Source organism: Ixodes scapularis, unplaced genomic scaffold (genome assembly GCF_016920785.2).
Source record: "Ixodes scapularis isolate PalLabHiFi unplaced genomic scaffold, ASM1692078v2 PGA_scaffold1__304_contigs__length_218370807, whole genome shotgun sequence".
Classification (NCBI taxonomy): domain Eukaryota; kingdom Metazoa; phylum Arthropoda; class Arachnida; order Ixodida; family Ixodidae; genus Ixodes; species Ixodes scapularis.
In genome coordinates, this window is record NW_024609846.1 from 32379486 (window position 1) to 32399552 (window position 20067).

The following is a 20067-nucleotide window of genomic DNA, read 5'->3' on the forward strand; positions in this document are numbered from 1 at the left end:
ACTCTAACGTACGCGGCTTAACGAGTGCATGTTTCGTGCTGTTGCCTATTTACCGCCGTGCTGCAGCATTTTCAGAGTTTCCCCCTTTAGACGCTGCAGCGACGCACATACATAAGAACAATTATGCAGTAGCACGAGCGCGTCCCACCACGGATATGTATTTCAACTTGTGCGAGCAAGCTGGCTCGAGACATTAACTAACCCCTGGAAGCATGCGCACTGTGTTCCAAAGTAGACCGGGATAGGCAGGTACGAGCGCAAGCTTCTATGAGACACGCTGCTATGCTCCGTTCACGGAGACTGCAGCCAATGCCACAAGCACGAGAGCTGAAGGTCGCGGCTTTGAAGCGTCTTCCGCAGAAAGCACTCGCGCTGGAAATTAGGAGCTTTAGCTGCAATCTTAGCTTAAGGGTGAACAGAGTATGGCGTTTAAATTCTAGCGCTTGGCACGAGCCCTCGGCGCCAGCTGTTTCTACACTACGTTTCATACACAGTGCCCAGTGCTGCCAAAGCTACTGAAGCGAGCGCGTGATTTTGACAGCATTGTGCACTATGTAGAAAAGAGCACCATTCGATGCAACGTCGATTTAGGCGAGCTTTGGTTACCGTTTGCTTGCACCTGGTCAGTCCGCGCGCGAGCGTGACAGTGCGGTTAGCTCGCACTCGGTGACGGCCCGCTCAAAAAGAAACGGCTCATTCGTAGCGCGAAAGGGAGTTTAGGGGAGAAACTCCTTTTAGCAGCGCACACCTTGGCTGTCCGTGGTGATGGAGAGACGAGCGCTCAAGAAAGAAAAAGAGCCGCAAGCAGGCAGGGATCAATACAGAGCAAGGCGGGGACCGCTCTCGGCAGGAGAAGCCAGCTCGCAAGGTGCGGCCGCCGCGCGAAGACACCACCCCAAAGAGGCAAACGTAAAACTCACGGCCAGCGCGGTGCCGTCGGACCACGCGGGTGTGTTCTCATCGCCGAATCCGGAACAATCGGCCGGCGCCGTGCCAACGGAATTCCACTCCGACGCCGGACGGTGTTGATCCGCCCCACGCTGCAGGATCGCACGCGCCGTCTGCCGCGTCGCCAGGTTCGTCGTGCGACGGGGGACACTTTCCGGGGAAGGGGTGACGGCGACACGCGGTGCCGTACGAGCTTGGCCAAACCGCCAGCGAAGCCGACGGGCAGCGGCCGAAAGCAGACGATGAAAGTCAGTCGTCGAGGAGGGAACGACGGACGGGCGAACAGCCGTCGCAAGAATCGTGGACGACGTCGGGGGATCGCGGTGCTGTTGCCGGTGTTGCGCCGCCGCTCCCGCTTGCTCAAACACCTCCTCTCCCGTAGCGCACTCCGCCCTCTCCAATCCAACAAAGTGACGTCACGGCCCACGTGACCAGGGCGCCGCTCGCGCCATCTGCTAGCATCGAGCGGAACCTGGTCGACCCGGTTGTTTTGTTTTCGAACGGATGGCATTATTCGTACAAAGTGTCGGTGAAAGTTTCGGGTTCAGCCGAGAAAAGCGAATCGTGTTTTCCCGGCCGCGAGGACAAACTATGCAGCGCTTAAAAACTCTCCACAGTGTTGTCACTTTGACGGGGGGAATAACTGAAAATTGCATCGCTTTACACATAATTGCATTGTTGTGGTCAGTTTTTCTGTGTTGCTTAGTATTTTATAATTAGAATGTAGGAATAACAGATAACAAAAACAGACAAGCTGGTGAGCTTCTATCATTATAAAAACCCGGATTTTCGTAATGGTGTTATGGCGATAACCTTTTGTATGGACTTTTCGGGCTGAGCCATTTTAATAAAAATCGCAAGCTAACAAAAAAAAAAAAATACGAGTATGAAAGCGAACGGAAATAGAACGACTCGAATATCAAAGGACATTTAGAAAATAGTAGAGAGACACAAATGATTTCCAGTGATGACAATACAATTATAATGCAATTAAATGCGAAGGTGCAAGCGAGCTGGACAAGAATGACGAAAATAATCCCCGGAGAAGGGGAACAAGAGGGACGAAGGACAAACACAAATCTCCAAACACAGCTAGGTGACTGGTGCGCAACCAAAAAAATCGACCTGGTCCGGTTATCGAACCCGGGACCTCTCCATTTCCAGTGGAGCGCTTATAACCATAACCTTAAAATGGAAGCCTTTCACCCTTGTTGTTGTTAGACTGGTGGCAGCTGATAAAACCTGTTTGCTTTACTGACGTCTAACCCCTGGTTAGCTCAGTTGGTAGAGAGTTCCACTGAACATGGAGAGCTCCCGGGTTCGATAACCGGACTAGGCGGATTCGCGCACCACTCGCCTAGCTGTGTTTGGAAATTTTGTGTTTGTCCTTTGTCCCCCTTGTTCCCGTTCTCCAGGGATTATTTTCGTCATGAGAATACAAGCTGGTCATCTACTCGGGTCTTCGGATCGTAAACCTGTTTTCCAGATTTGTTACCGGCAAAGTACAAAGTACACAGTTTATGGACGTCTCCATTTCGTTGCTTTTTCAAAATGGTTTTAATCGCCGACAGCTAAGGAGTTTAGAAACGTTTCAATAGAGCCTGAACTCCCGCTTCCCCTTAGAGCACACAGAGAGCCAATCCAATGAAGTCCAGTTTCAGTGGCAAAAAGGCGTCCCCTCATCTCAAAACTCAAACCGCGTGGCAACTGGGGGATGACAGAGGTTTTCAATTCTATCATTGGCTGCCCTGATCAAAGGTATACCAATGATTGATGCTTCGGGTGCAACGCGGTGCAGTCAGACATCTACACGTTACCAAAAATGTAACTAAATACCATTAGCCGCTCACAAGGTAACTAAATACGTTGCTCGTTACCGATTCTCAAAAGGAACGCGTTACTTTACCTCAAAAGTAGCGAGGTACATTTCTCGTTACTTTGACGACCAAATACGCAACCACTTTTTTTTTTTTTTTCATAACATCTTGTTTTCTTCTCAGTAGTCGTTGCATTCAAGCAGTAGCTGCCTCTCCAAGTTTTCATCAGATATATTTCCCGGCTTCTTTGAGAATACATCTCCGGCGACGCTGAAGAGTCGTTCTACCGACGCGCTCGAAGGAACGGCAGTGTTGTGCTTCAGGAAGAGCTGATGAATCTGAGATTCCCCTCTTTTTCTTTTCTCTGCTTCTAAAGTTCGAAGTTGAAAATGGTTTCTGCGCCTTCCAGCGTTGGCAAGCTCCGGGTTAGCATTCGGTCAGTACTCGATTTTAGAAATGTTCAACCAACGAACCTTACCGTGTTCTCTGGGTGAAGGATATTCCCAGCTGTAGAGTTCGACAGACGTGTTCGGCGATAAACGGTACTATACTGTCATACGGTTTGGTTGTTTTGTCGGGTTGCCCATCTGCCTTTGTCGCAATAGACGCATACTCAGGTTAGAATTAAAACGAGAGGGTTTAAACGCTGTTGTATCGTTGCTCCCCAAAAGTAACAAAATACGTTACTCATTACCGAAAAAAGTAACTAGGTAGAAGTAACTTGTTACTAGTAACGTGTTACGTGCATGTCCGGGCGCAGTACCCTACCAAAAAGAAAAAGAGAACAGTATCAACTGGATCATGGAACAGAAAATCTAACTGGATTTGTTGCTGGAAACCTGCAATCCATGCAGTTTGCAGACAATTTCCGCCAGCTCTACATGATGGTCAATTTGCCTGGTTTCTTCATATCTCGCTACTGCAGGTCAGGAACATCGGTGGTTTTGAAGGGTCAAGTTGGATGGGCATCTCAAAACTATAACTTCTCAGTGGATACCCTGAAGGCGACACGTACTGAATACACTTGTCACACGAGAAAGAGCGGGACAACTCAAACATGACCTCTCCACACACGTATCTAAACACTTCTCGTCCACGAATCACTCTGAACGCAACATGCGAGTATGCGCCGTCGAATTCGGCTTCCATACACCCCACCTCACGGAAAAAAAGAAAACATTACTTTTTAACATAAAGGCGGAATTTCCTTCTGGTTTAAACGAGAAACATTTTTTCGACTATTAGACATTCCCCTTTCCCCCGCTCCACTCTTTCTCTTCCTTTTTTTTAATTCTCGATAATTTGGTTGGTCACGCAGGGGCTATAAGCTTTCGCCTCACCCGCATTCCTCAACTTGTTGACTTCAAACCTCTTGCACCTTACTTGACGAATTTTCCTCCTCCCTCTCTGAACGACGTCACATCTGTCTCGTGGTATCTCTGCCTTTTGTGTGTGGCTTTTTTACTTATATATATATATATATCAGGGTGTCGAACCGGAACCGAACCGAACCGAAAACCGGAACCGAACCGGTATTTTTTCCGGAACTGAACCCGAACCCGAACCGTTATATTGTTATCGCGATGAACCCGAACCGGAACTGAACCGGAAAAAAAATAACGGTTACCGGCTCATGTCAAAACGGTTCGGCCACGCGCTGTTGACAATGAATGTGCTATCAATGCCATTTGTGTTTTAAGTGCCGTCAACCGACACACACCTCGCTTACATATTTTTCTTCTCCACTCAGTCTTAGGAATATAAACGCTGCATCCATGAATCTTGACCAACGCTGCATCCATGAATCTTGACATAGGAATCAGTATTGCGCTGGTCGCGGCTTGCACGGAAGAAATATGAATTGGAAGGCTGTGCAAAATAAATAAATAAATAAATAAATAAATAAATAAATAAATAAATAAATCGCGTCACGGGATTTCATTTTCTACAATCTCGTAAATCCTAAATGCTGCTGTGTGCTCATTTCATAACACGTTTCTAGGACGCGCGAGTTCTTGAAGCTTGCTTCCATCGGAATGAGAAAAGAAAGGGCTGTGGAGTTTGATAATAATGCGTCCGGTTTCGTATAGGCACTTAGAAGCTAACATATTTGTGTGACAGCGAACTCTTCTATTTTAATATTTATCCTATTACGTCCTTCTGGCGTTGCGTTCGGTGAAGTGTTTTTCATATTCCGTATCTTGTTTAATGAAAACTTCTTTAAGAGTCTAATTTGAGTTACCGAAGGCTAGTTCAAATAAAGAAAGCTGTATTTTCTCCCCACTGTTCCTTCAATTGCTTACACGCCGAGGTGGCGGGATAGTTAGCGAGTCCTACTTGTAAGTAGGTTTGTAAGGAGGTCGCGGATTTTACAGCTAATGCGTCGGACCCAATTAGATGAAGTCCGAATGCGTAAACGTCGGTGAGGTAACCTTTGAGCGCACATAAAAAAAACCATTCCTGGTAGAAATCCCTGAGCCTTACACTACGATGTATCCCGTTTCGTATGTGCTGATTTCAGATGTTTTATTTGTAATTTATTCTGATGTTGCAATTTGTCATTTATAATTTCCGAACCGGTTCGCGAACCGGTTCAGCGCCCCGAACCGGTTCGCGGATCGAATTAATCGAACCGGAACTGAACCGGAACAAAATAAAGTTACCTGAACCTGAACCGTAACCGAACTCGTATTTTTTTTCGGTTCGACACACTGATATATATATATATATATATATATATATATATATATATATATATATATATATATATATATATATATATATATATATACATATATAGTATCTGAAGAAGACCGTTTTGTCGAAATGTCGTTCCCCTCCTCTCCTTTGGCACCTTCTCTTTCCCTTCATATCCCCCCTGCTAATACACTAAAGCGCCGTTCACACATATGCAACCGAGAGAGACCAGACCGGTTTTTAAGCCTCTTGCGACGTCTTAGGTGCGCTGCAGCGGACCTGGGGCTCCTAAGACGTCGCAAGAGGCTTAAAAACCGGTCTGGTATCTCCCGGTCTAAAGGCCCGTTCACACTCTTGCGACTGCTTGCGACCTCTTAAACCTGGGTTCCTTAAAACTTCTTAAACCAGGGAACACACTGGCGCCATCTATTGGGAAGCAGTGTAAACTCGGCGGTCCGGCATATTTTTTTTTTATTTCTCGCGCAATATCCTTTCTTTCTTGGCTCGAAAAACTTTTGTCAATGTTATAAACGAGCCTTTCTATGGGTATTACGCACATTTGACCTCGGAAATCCCGCAAAACCTTCGCTTTTGTGAAATGCAGTTCTAGGGTCACCGCATAGATGGCGCCACAATGCCAGTGTGTCCCCTCATTCTAGAAACATTTAAGAAGTTGTAAGAGATCTCGTCTCTCTCAGTCGTACTCGGTCGCAAGAGTGTGAACGGGCCTTAAAGGCCCGTTCACACTCTTGCATATGTGTGAACGGCGCTTAACAGTGCACGGCAGAACCCCACATCTAGAGATTGTAGGAGTGTGGCAGATTTAGAAATAGAGACTTACCACTGATTCCAACTAAGTATTCTTAATTCTAAATTTAGATTGAACGGAAATGTATTACAAAATTTATTACGTGGCCATTATGTCAAATGGCCACGACATTTCAAGATCCCTCCTCGAGGTCATTCTTGAGAAATACTAGTATTTCTATTTCTCGGTTAATATCGGATACCGGCAAATGATAACGGTTGCGGCTGCGCTTTTCATAAATTTCAAATAGCGGTTTCGTTCCAGTTACGGTCACTGAAAAAAATTTGGTTTATAAACGGTTTTCGGTTTCGGTTACGGTTTGAGTCCCTGGTCAGAGCACGCTTGAGGTGCGGCTTTCGGACGAAGCCTGCCTTCGTCATCACTATATATTCATTTTGAAGTTTTGGGTTTTAGTAGCATGTCGTTGGTAAACTTTTATATAAAGTGTTTGCTTCTTTTTTTTTTTTACTTTTGTGCCTGGGATTGTTATGACTAGTCCTCACTTTTAGCTGCTCCCTCCTGCTCTCCCTCATGTAATGCATCATCAGGTGTCTTTAAAGAAAATAAAGAAAATAAAATAAAATTTCTCATTTACCCACCCCTTCGCAAAATAACACCCTCCCCCCCCCCCCCCCCCCCCCCCCCCCCAAGAAAAAAATAGTGGTTCGAAGGGTTTTTGCTTGCGAATAATATTGCACGCACGGGCCGGTGCATTAAAACGTATTACGTATTCACCCTCTTTGAAGGCACGGTCTTTACGACACCGTTCCAGTTCCATCGATGGGCGTCAAACTTCTCGTATAATGAGGACTGCGCGAGTCCCATACTCAGTGCGGTATACACGCCAGTACACGCACCCCAGTACACGCGTCTCGAGTATGGCGTCCTCCAATGAATGGCCGGGTGCATGACACTCAATCCTTCGGATCGAGCGGCAGCTTGCAGCGTGTTTTAATGCGAAAGCATTAACTGTTTTATGGAGCGAGCTGACGTCATCAGTTTGAAGCTCGAAAACGGCACCTAGTTTCCGCGATTTCGCCTTCGCACTCCATTGGCTGGCGCGCGTGGACGGGGCTCCCATTGGCCGCTGCTCTCGCCAGTTTCCACGACCGCTCACCCCATGGCGCGGCGTGTCCATGAGCGCGCCGTTATTAACACGCAGCGTCCAAGGTCACCAGGGGAGCACGCGCGCTGACCGGCGACGAAAAGTACGCAGCAGACGAAAAAGGGAGCGGACGAGCGGCTTGCATGCTTTCGCATTCACAACTCGTTAGGAATGCTTAGCTGTACCTCGATCTTCTTAATAGATCAGCTGATAACGTTTTCAACGCCACTTCCCAGATTTCGCGCGTACTATGCTTAAAAAGTGTGTCGTGGCGATCCGCGGCTTTTCAACGCGAACCAAAAAAAGGGAAAGAAAACAAGAAAAAAGTTTGAACGAGAGACGTTTCTTCACTTGAGTCGACGTGCGGATCACAGCGTTCAGGAAAAAAAAAATACTGGATTGTGTGTATGTTTTACAGCCTAGAACTTGGTCTGTCTCAACGGACGACGAGTCTCCCAGCTGTAAATGACAAATTTAGCCAGTGCCGTACAACTGTTCGCCTGGGGTCTTTAACGTGCATCAGGCACCAGTGATACACGACCGCACGCCGGTACGATGCTCATCCAGATCAAAACGGGCAGGGGTGGGGATTGGACCCAGGATCTCTGGGTTCTACAGCGCGAGCTTTTGCTCCACGTGCTCCGAGCTGGTGTGCGCTAGCCCACTAGACCACCGATACCTTTTCTTTTCTTTATCACAAGGAATAAGGAGCGATAGCCTCACAACGTGGTCATTCAGGGTTTACTCTACACGATCATAGCAGACATGTTAAAACTCTTTGATATCTTGGAGACTATTAAACAGAGGTAGCCGGCCAGCAACTACTGTTTGAACATCATACACTCTTTTGACGCGGATTACAAGCTCAATGAAATGTAGCAGTAGGCGTACAGTTTATGGGTGCAAATTCTCATTCCTTATGTCGAGGCGGGACAAGCTATACAATGCTGGGAGCATTACAATACAATGTCATACGGGACGTTATCTCTAGATGATACCAGTAGGAAACGAATTGAAAAGGGTGTAATATCAACATCTTTTTTTTTTTTTTTTTTAAATGCGATGCAGAACATCCCAGAAGAAAATGGCATTCCAACAGTGAATACAAATATGCTCAATGGTTTCAGGCGTTTTACCTAATGTACACTTTGCATGTTGACCGCGGGACGAATATTCCTTTCTCTTGTAGCCACACTTAGGTGGGTAACACTGAACAATTGCAATCTGAAAAAGAAAGATTTTGCTGCAGGGGGGGACGGACATCTTTACCCAGCGCAGCATATCGTGTTGGGAAACGTCGCTGTACATTGAGCGGTAAATTGGCATTGAAAATATTGAAGATATTTACAAGATCTCTTGACAACTTTTTACGTGAAACAGACATTAAATAATATTTTGAAAACCTTATTGATAAATCTGAAAAGCATCGACTACTTCTCTAAGATATTCTACTAACACACAGATTTGATCTGCCACGGAGGATACGATAAAGTCAGGTAGGGAACATGCCAGTCTATTCCGAATGACTTCACGAAAGAAAGGGTGCTCCTGGTCTCTTATTAAAAGAAAACGTGAAACCAACTAACGTATAAATACAAGGGGAAGGCCGAGTCCACCATCTGATACACGACCAAACCAATTGTCGCGACGCATGGATTCCCAAGTGGACTTCCACACTGAAACAGCAAAAACCCTGTGCCATTTTTGAATGCTTGTCCGTGTACAGTGCAGTACCTGCAATACATACCCTAATTTAGCCGCCAAAAATAGATTACCGATGGTCGAAAGTGCAAACACTGACAACTTTTTTTGTGACCAGTTATTGGCTCGTCGTTTCAATTCCGTCGCAACTCCGGACCAGTATAGGACGTGCGGTTTCGGTAGTACTTCAATGGCACTCCTATACTCGCAAGGAGTGCAGCTCCAATCTATGCCTTCGTACTGCCTGGGCGTCGTCGCCCGGGCTCCATGCCAGGATCATCGACACTTTTCTAGGTTTACTGAGGCTCCAGTGGCCTCACAAAAGCTGCGACTGAGGTCATTGGCATTGGTCACGCTTTTCTTTTCGTTACAGAAGTATGCGACACCGTCGGCATATGCTAGCGCCCTAATTTCAGTGTTGCTCAAAGCGAAGCCTTGTATTTGTCTATTTCTTAGTATGCTTTGGCACAAGGGTTCTAGATATAGAGTAAAAACTAATGGAGATAATGGACACCCCAGTTGAACGGAGGGACAAATCAGGACGCTTTCTGTAACTTTTTTATTTATGATTAGGCGTGTACAACAGTTTGTGTACGACATTTTAACGCCATGAAGTATCACATCACCAACGCCAATGTGCGACAAAATCATAAAAAAAGAACATTATGACTAACACGGTCGAATGCTTTTGCGAGATCAACTTGCCGCATCGCTACCTGAGAGCTGCTGTTGGGAACACACCCTAATACGCTTCTCGCAACATGAATACTTTTTCTGAATAGAACTTCCACGAATCCCACACGTCTGGTGATCCCCTACTAAATCGCAAAAGACGCGCTGCAATCCATTTGTCAAAAGTTTTGAAAATATTTTATAGTCCACGTTGCATAATGTGATTAATCGATAGCCAGTCACTTGTGAAAGTTTGTTTTTGTCATGTCTTTGGAATAAGAAGTGTATGTAAGCAGAAAAAAGAGCGGAAGACTTTTGTTTTTGTACGTCTCTTGAAAAAAATCTCCTGCAAAATGGGACATAGTGTTTTTGCGAAGTTTATAAAATTCTGCATTAATACCATCCGGTCCTGGGGTTTTGTTTGTTGGAAGGGCATCCACAGCGTTTTCAACCTCAGCTAAACTGGTCGGTTCTTCCAAATCTTTTGTGTGCTTTTTATCTAACTGGGGAAGCAATGTTATAAGTACCTTTAGATGTTCTTCATTTGTGGAACCCATCTTTGAGCCGAATATCTTTTTGTAATGTTCAGAAAAACTTCGGCTATATAGCTTCGCTATCTCTAATAATCATGTTTTGTCTTATTTTATTTTCTTTAGTCATCGCATTTCCTTTCTCCTCCTCCATCACCTTTTTTGTTGGCTGTTCTCCCAAGAAATATTTTACAGCACGAGAACGTATAACAGTGCCTTGATAACGCTCTTTGTAAAATTTATCGAGTTCAGCTTTTATGCGGATATCTTCCAAACCCTGTCCGGAGTTTTGACATTCAAGTTGAACCAACGCACGGAAATTACTTATCAACGACCTCTCGGTCTCAGACTTCTGGAATTTTGTAACACTAGTTCTCTCAATTGCTATCTGCTTGAATTCTTGTTTAAAAAGCTCCTAGTTAATAGATGTATGATCAATTGTTTTCCCTATTTGCTCTAGAAGACCAGTCGCAGCAGCAACAAAGTTTTCATATTTTAACAGTTGATTATTAAGTTTCCACACTTTCCAGTTTATATTCTTTTTTTCTTCGTTTCCTTCCAATTGTTACTGATACCATGCAATGGTCTGCGAAAAAAACTGTTTAAATTGTCAATAAGTTCTACTGAGCAGTAAATTCTACCAAGTCTTGCGTATGGTGTGTTTTGAAAATGGGTATATGGTAAGTGTTTTTTCTTTAGCTGCAATGATGCAACGTAAGAAAATATTAGATTCGTCCACCATGTCCTGTAGCAGTTGTTCACTTTTGTCAATTCGAAATTTATATGGTGCTCTGTTTGCTCCGCCGCAAACGCAGTTAAAGCCTCCAAGCGGAACTTCCATTATATCACAAAGTAAATAAGGTCGCAGGTGATTAAAAAAAAGTTCTTGGGCATTCGCCTCATTCGGCCATAAACGCATATCACTCTCCACATTATGTCGGAGACCCGGAAGTCGCACATAATGAAGCGCCCGCAAAGGTGTGTCGTGACAGCGAAATCAGACAAATGAAAATACTTTCTAATAAACAATAAGCATCCAGCAAAGAGACCTACAGCATGGCTCACGAATACCTCGTAGTCATGCAGGAAATGTCGTATGGCCTGTTCTACCTGTTCTACCGTTGAGAGTTTCGTTTCCTGTACGGCTAAAAGTCTACCTTCCTGTCTTCAAGTAGACGTTTCAAATGATATTGCTTCTTTCGGGACGTAAATCCTCTTACATTTAGGGTAACAATATACGAAAGCTATCAGTTAAAGGTAATGGAAGAGGAGGAGAGGGATAAGGATGGGAAAGAGGAGAGGGAGGAGGAAGGGCAAGGGGAGGGGGGAGGGTGGGGTTTGTTCATGTGTAATCTAGTGTGCAAGGGAGGTTTTTCGCTTACTCGCGATGGTATCAGGCGGGTGTTTTTTTCCTGTCGGTGCTACTATTGTCCTTGCACGTGCTAGGGCTCATGTCCATCGTAAACGGGTCACCTTTGTTGTTAAACGTTGCATGTCCGTCTGCAGACACCGCTGACTGTTTCGGTACCTCCGTTTCCGGTGTTGACAAGATGTCCTTGGCTTCAGTCGATGTTGTGTTTCAGTGTATCTCCGAAACTTTCTTTTCAACTTGCGTTTTGCTCTCGCCTGAACTCTGAGCCAGTGTCTCTGTGGGCTGCGCTTGAGTGGAGAGAACACCTCCGCTAGCATCCACGACCTCAGAGAAGTCCATCAAAAGTTCCGGGTTGGTACCAGGGTCGTTGCCAGATCCTCGTAGTACGGTTGCATAACTTGAGAGGCACTCGTCACTTTCATGGCTAAATCTATTACAACGTGCGCATTTCGGCGTAAGGCACTGTCGTCGAATATGACCGACCTTCTTGCATCGTAGACACAAGGGTGGTCGTCCTGACATCATCAGAAGGGATTGTACTTTGTGCACCTTCAGTAGGTGAGGGATGTCTTCCGACGTCACGGTGTCGTGCAGAGATAGACAAACCTTTCTATTCAGCGTCTCCATGTTCTCCATTCCTGGCACGCGCCACGTTTCTCGCGCCATGCTTCGAACCGTGCCAAACGGGGCTAAGGCTTCGACGACCTTTTTATCTTCTAAGTATGACGGCAGCCAGAGTAGCTTGAGCTTCACATCCTTTATGTTCGGGTCGATGATTAAACATTTTTTTTTTCTTTCACGCTGAGTTCTTTCGCAGTTTTCCACTTTTTTGTGGCGTCTGGACTAGCCAGTGTCGCTATCCACACATGACTCATTTGAAACTGTCCGAGACATCACTTCGTTCAGACCGACAAGTCCTCTGAGTCCATGGCGAAAGTCAACTACACGGTAGGGCCGACCCGTGAGGTCAGCGTGGAGGAAGACATAGTTTACGGACATGGCTCCAAGTGGAAAAGGAGGAAGTATAATCGTATATACTCATCTTGGCCGGTTGCCGAAATAGGAACATTTCTTGGGGCCACGGGTGCCGCTGCAGTGTTCTCCGAGTACATCTTGTGATTTTCGTAACCAGTATAAGCACAAGAGGTAGAAGGGTCTCCTCGGCCTGAGGCCGATTGTCGATTTTTTGGACGGAGAACATGAAAGCACCAGCGTTCGAAACGGCGTCTTCTTCTTGCTCCCACTCGGCCACCAACCCCCTGCAGCGTTCAGGATAAATGGACGGGTATGGCTGAATCGCTTGAATCGTGTTGCGTCACCTTGCCCCGGTGCATCGCTCGACGCCGCGGGGAGCGACGTCGAGCGAGGTGCCTCAACGTTGCGGGGAGCGAACGTCATTGAATTCAAAAGGGCGACGTGCCTGGCTTTCGCGTTTTCATCGAGACCATCCAAGAAGCTCGGAGCATGACTGCTCCGTCCGAGAAACACGAGAAACTATCTACTTTCTGTCAAAATGGTTCGTTAGTAAAAGCTGCTAAACGCAGGCTCGGTTTAGATCAAACACAAACCTGACTATTTCACCATATACGAACAGCGTTCCTCAAAAAAGTCTGAATTTTTCCTAACAGTACTAACATTAGATGACGCGTGTTTCCAACATTAAGCAGTCGAGCTCCACGGTTCGTCCCGTTCTGCGACGGGTGTGAGGCTTGAAGTCATCGGAATTTACTACTTCCGGCCATCCTTCCATGCTGAGCCTTAAAACTTTAGACAACACGGTGTCCTTTCGTGTATCTCTGCTGATCTGCTTATGTGTCAGTGGTAGTGCTTGAACTTTTCTAGGTGGAAACATTTGATTTCGCCCATTCTTGTAGTTTCTAATTCTTTAGCGCCTTTGTCAGTGATTGGGAGTCTTGACAGCAAGTCTGCGACTACGTTCATATCGGTCGACACATACTTTATGTCCAAGTCACACCCTGACAAGATGATTGCCCATCGTTGCATTCTTGCAGCAACCGTGCCTGGGATTCCCTTAGTGGGATCGAAAATTCAAACCAGAGGTTTGCGAACCGCCCACAGCGTGAAGTGGCGTCCAAACAAATCCTGGTGCAATTTCTTTATGCCTTCAACTATGCTCAGCGCTTCTTTGTCGATCTGAGAGTAGTTTCGCTCACCTTTGGAGAACGTTCTTGACATGAAGGCGATAGGTCTCCGTCGCTTGTTGGGTTGTACGTGTTGAAGCACTGCACCAATGCAATGGCTCGATGCGTCACAGTACAGTCCCACGGGAAATGCAGGGTCATAGTGCACTAGCAGACTCTTGGTGAGTTGCTTCTTCGCTTCGTTGAAGACTCTGTGGCATGATCTCGACCATTCCCATCTTTTATCTTTCCGCAGCAGTTCATGTAGCGGATGCAGGATGTGGGCTGTGTTGTTGATGAACTTTTCGTAATAGTTCAGCAGTCCCAGAAATTTTCCGAGTTCTTTTTGGTCTTCGGGTGTCTTCGCTTCTAGGATCGCATCCATCTTCTTGGGATTTGGGTTGATCTCTTGTTTGTCTACGACATGTCCTAGGTACTCGATGAAGTACTGCATGAAGCAGAATTTTTCCTTTCTCAAGCGAAGGCCCCTTTCCTTGAGTTTTTGCAGTACGATGTCCAGGTTCCGTAGGCGATGTTGATCGTTCATGCCAGTTACCACGATATCATCCTGAAATGAACCTGTGTACGGCAAGTTCCCAACGAGCTCTTCGATGATACGTTGAAAGATAACTGATGCTGGTGTTATTCCAAATGGCACTACGTTCACCTGTGAGAGCCCTTTGTATCTGTTGATCACAGAGAGATTTTTTGATTCATCCGCTAAGACAGGGGTCTCCAAACCCCGGCCCGCGGGCCAAATCCGGCCCGCGCAGGTCTTCCGACCCGCCCGTGGCTGGCTGCAGTCCTCCCAATGGAGCCCGGCCCACGGCCCGCTTCCTGCACCCCCGCTGCTACTGGCGAGAAAATAAGCGCGTGTAAAACGGCGCCGCGGCGCGCACCAACCGCGTAAACAAAGTTACCAGAAAAAGAAAAAAAGAAAAATGAGAGAAAACTGCCTACCGTAAGGCGTGTCCTCTGGTCATATTAGTAATTGGACATTGTCATTAGCAAAATCCACGCTCCTGGTCCCCTATTCCATATCTGGGTAACTAAGTACGTTAAAATTAATTTACGCCCCTATATATATTGTGTTTGGTGTACTGCGTCGTAGCTATTAAATATTTTCAGCATAACTTCTATCGTTCTCACTAGTCTTCTGCCCTGTGTGAACGTGCCAAAGTTCCTATGCGCTCTGGTTTATGCTGGTACGTTTTCTGGGCTCCAGTTATTGTGTGATGTCATAAGGAGCTAAATGATTAAATTTTATAACAAAGCGAATGCATTCATCCATCTTAGAATTTTTTTTTTCATGTTTACTTTAACTTTAAATATTGTATATTTAAATGCTTAGATATCTAGGATTATTTATTTAGATTTTCCTCATTTACATCTGCCCATTTATATTTCCGGCCCTCGAGACAGAGACAGCATCGACCCGGCCCTTTAGCCAAAAAGTTTGGGGACCCCTGCGCTAAGAGAATCTGGAAGCAGTCTTGTCTGCAGTCCAGCTTGCTGAACTTTTTCCCATGGGCAATCTTCAGTTTTTAGCCTGATAAACTCGTTTTTACGAAACGTACGCGAAGCGTAAAGGTCATATAGTATATAACTCATCGTAAAAATGGAAGTGATGTAGAAAACAACGGACATTTAGTATTACGTAATCATTTGGGCAAGTGAGGGAAATTTCGGAAGAAATAGAGAGATTTCAGGCGTCCGCTAGGGACATTTTGACTTTTCGTGCTGGCAGCCTTGCGCTAAAACAACCTTCGCTAAAGCTGTTCGAAGCGGGTGTCAGCGCGGCAAACACTCTTCAAAAAGGGTGTTTGCCTCAACTTACCGTATCCAGCTTTTCAACACTCTTCAAGAATGAAGGGCGTTCCACCGTAACAGCGCCCTATTTTACAATAAAAAGGTAGTATTCTTAGAAATAAGGGCGATCGGAAAGTGTGTCATGGGTGTAACTCCCCGGAACACTCTTTTCACACCTTTAACGGGGTAAAGGTGTCCGTTTCCGGCTTGAGCGGCGTCGCCGTCCACGTCGGCGTAACCGCGAGCCCACTCCTCCTGCCCCCTCCTTCCCCCCCCCCCCCCCCTCCCTGAGAACCTCGGGAGGACCCCGGGTACCTTCAGTGACCTCCGGGAGGGGAGGGGTCACGTGACCCCTCCCCTCCCTGAGTTCACGTCACCCCCTCCCCCCCTCAGCACCTTTCCCTCCTCCTCCTCAAGAGCTGCGCTCTAATTCTGCGTTACGGGGAGTTGTAAATGGCTTTCACTTTTTTTTAATGATTAGTCAAAATTTCAGAAAAAAAAAAAGCATTAAGGTTAAGCCGTTCAATAGTACTACCCCTAAAATTACGATCCATGTGCCGGAAGCGCCTCCTACAGTCGCTAAGAAGTGCGAATAAAAGCATGGAAAAGAACGAGGCTGGCAAGCAACTAATAAACCAAGGCGGCGGCGGAACAAAGGCGGAAATAATGAAAGCAACCTCGAACGAAGTGAGGCGGGAATCTTCACGGGGGCGAAGGGAATGCATCATCCAATGGGACTGAAGAGGCTGACGACAGCGGGTGACGCGAACGGCGCTTCGATTTTCTTTTTTCTTTGCGCTTTTGGGTTTCACCGCCAGAAGAAAATGTGCTACGTCCATTGCACGCCTGCAGGGAGAGACCTGTTGCGACGACTTAAAACCTAGCAACAATCACGTTTTCAAATTTCTGGACAAACTCTTCAACACCTTGGATGGACACTTGGCGTTTATCATGATCGAGATGGTGTTAAACCATCGCAGCCCTCGAACAACTACTGCCCCAAGTGCACCTGCCAGATTCGGGGTATACGCGATAAGATTTATTTATTGATACTGCAATCCCTGAAAGGGATTTTAGCATTTGAGCGAAAATGTAACAGTAATCAAGCAAAACATAATTGAATATATCTCGATAACATACGCTGACTGTCTACAAGTATACACAGACGGGTCAGTAAATAGCACCAGAAGAAGCGGCACTTCCGCTTTCTATATGCCTAGTTTACAACTTGAATGGAGTGGACGACTCGATAAGATGGTATCGTCAACAATAGCTGAAATGTATGCGATTGTAGAAGCTCTCAGTATGATAAGTAAGCTCACACCACAAAATCTGGTTTTACTAACAGACTCTCGTGCTGCTCTCCAACAGCTACAAAGACCCCAAGAAGCGTCGAAAGCAGCAACGGCAGCTAAATTAGCTACAAAAACACTGGAAGCGAACGGTTCAAATTTTGCTATCAGTGCGGTACCGGCACACATCGGGCTACGAGGCAACGAAAAAGCGGATCAACGTGCTTTCGCCGCTCACAATTTACCCGCTAGCATTAAAGGGGCACTGACACCCCAAAGGTCGTATTTATTTTTATTGTCTAAAACGATGCAAGTTGAAGTCATAGACACGCAAAAAAAACCGCATCGCGAAAAAAAATTTTCCCGCGCGCGCGCGCGCCTTTTTATTTTTGGCGTTTGATTTTCCCGCGTCTCGCCTCCTCGCTTCTTTTGATCGGTGACGTCAAAAATCAGGAAATTTAGAAGCTTTGTAGGCGACATCTCTATAACATTTAATTACGGCAATCCTAAAACGTGTTTTTTAATGCAATTGCGAACGCACTACGGCCCTTCTTTTTGAAATACCAAAAATCGGGAGTTCGTTGTGGTGCCGTCTCCTGGATTTGTATCCTCCAACGGAAAACAGGCGACACCGCTCAAAACCGGTCCGCCGCAACGCCGGGCGCTCGCTCCTTTCCTCCTCGCTTTGGGTCGCCATGGCAACAGCAGGGAGTGGTGAAAGGAAGTCGACTCTCAGGTCTCCGCGATTTTTGACGTCAAGGCACCGGCGCCGATCGCGCGGGAACTTCGAATTCGGCATTTGGAAACTGTTTTTTTACTTCACGAATACTGAATTCCCAAATCTCAAATTTTGAGGGTAATGTCCCGGCATCGTTTTCAATCGTTTCGGATAATAAAAAAAAATGATTTTGATGTGTCAGTGCCCCTTTAAGACCCCAGAAGATACTAGGAATTTCTACAAAACTATATACGACCATATATGCTCGTTATCCATAGACCACTCCTCTCCGGTTCAGCCGTGCTTAACCCGAAATCTCCGCTGCGCAGATGCCACTCTGCTTTTCCGTTTACGTACAGGGAGTGCACGTACAGGCCAACTGATGCAACGCTGGGAATAGCGAGATACCGATACCTGCAGCAAATGTGGAGTAACCGAAGACCTCAATCACATGCTTGACGATTGTCAAAAGTTTGAAGAGGAAAGGAAAACATTCTCGGCAGAGTTGGGAAAGCACAAATTTGTGATACAGGACACAGCACAACTTATATTTCCTCCTGGTACTCGTGCCACTAGGAAATTACTTCAGAGATTATTTTTGAATTTCCCGCGAGCCACTGGCCTACACATTCAACTGTAAAGGGCTCATATACTACAGACGTGACAAAGACAACAGTGGAAATTTCTGACCACTAACTTTAATACCTCCTCTAATCTGTTCATATCTATCCACTTTCTTTTTACCTTGTCATTAATTTAATTTTATATTTTGCCTTTCGCGCGTGGGACAATGTCGGCCTAGGGGGAAGACTAACTCCAGCCGGATCTCCGATTGTTTTAATAAAACGAGTGATCTCTTTCTCTCTGTCTACGTCCATTGCTTTCTCAGTGGAAAAGTTCATAAGGATCATAACGACAAAAAACAATCTCTAGTCCCAGTAGAGTGGATTGAAAAAATAAACTTTTAGTACAATTACTCATCGCCAAGGTAAATGGGAAATATGCAGATAGCTCTAATCCTAAAAGAAACAAAAATACGTTAAAAATAATTTAGAACGCAACAATTTTACAAAACAACAGGAATGCAAGGAACTTGGGCAATCGCGCTGCACACGGTCGTCATACCCGTCTAAGGGATTCGAATAACAAGATAGGGGCTCGATGAACGCACCATTTGTTTTAGTCTTTTTATTGGAACGGTTATTGCACGCGCAGCGCATGCAACTACACTCACAGCATGCTCTGGTGTTTGGGTGTATTGCAAAAGGTGTACTCAACGAGTCAAACACCGAGAAAGGATCCGACGGAGACAAAGATGGTGGAGGGGCAAGCCATGGCGGAGCAGCAGGTCGCAACATCTCGTGAACTAAATGCTGATGACTGCAACCAAAGGGAACGAAAACCGAAAAAATACGTCTCGATGGACGAAGGCATGGAAAGAGCGACAAACGAGAAACGAAATCCAACCGTGCAGCGATCCAAAACCGATCCAAGCGAAGACCGTTGGTTGCTTACCCGCAGGGACGGGCAGTATTTCAAACACAAGTATTTGAAATACGTATTTCAAATACTTTGTGTATTTTGCATTTGTATTTAATTACAAATTGGGTAATGTGTTTGACGTGTGTATTTAAATACTTAAACGTGGGTATTTCAAATACAATTGTAATTAAATACAATTTTGTGGGCGAAAATACATCCCTCAAATTTATTGTCAGGACTCAATTTGCTCATCCTAATACCCGTGCCACACGGGCGAATCGAATGCCCTTTACAACGAATGACATTTGAACGATCGACCAATCAGCGCGCGACAATCCGAGCGTGGGGCGTTAAACGCGCGACAGATTGCGAGCCGATTCGTCGATGACACGAATGTCATTTGACGTAAATGGCATTCGAGTTGCCCGTGTGGCGCGGGTATTAGACGTGTCCAGAGCAGCAAGAAAACTACGTTCTGCACCGAATGCAGTGCCTCTCAATCAAGCACAGGCGTTAAGTGACTTTGTGATTACGGTGCTAGTCCAGGGCAAGAATAGTGACGAAATCGATGTTCACAGGCAGACTAGCTAAATAAGCGCCTGTGACAACTTGTGATGCTTTCCAGCCTGATTTCCATCCATATTTTTGCCTGGAACATTCTAAACGCGCGGGTCGTCCAGATTTTCGTAACTGGTGCGAGTTGCAACAATAAAAAATTCTCTAGCTAGTGCTGCGCGTCTTGGTCGTCTCGGTTCTTTGTTGGCCTATACCCAAATGTAATCGACAAAAAAAGCTGCTTCAAGCTCTGTACTTTTTTCACCTATTACGTCCAAGCTGATTACATTTTTTTGTGATTATATTTTTATTACGTTACTAGAGCCTCGCACACTAACTCCCGAGTGTGCGACGCAAAATTAAAATGAGATACCCAGAAACCCGTTTCAGGTGCCCTGAAGTCGCTGACGCAAATTTTGA

General features: G+C 45.8%; 1 protein-coding gene across 1 annotated transcript in view; it reads right to left on the bottom strand.

The window, feature by feature from the left end:
* Nucleotides 1-1320, bottom strand: part of LOC8031194 (kazrin) — a 114228-nt gene extending 112908 nt beyond the window's left edge. The window contains exon 1 of the mRNA XM_029975488.4: nt 921-1320. The gene's annotated coding sequence lies outside the window, so the exon portion shown is untranslated. The remainder of the gene's footprint in view (nt 1-920) is intronic.
* Nucleotides 1321-20067: the final 18747 nt, after the last annotated feature.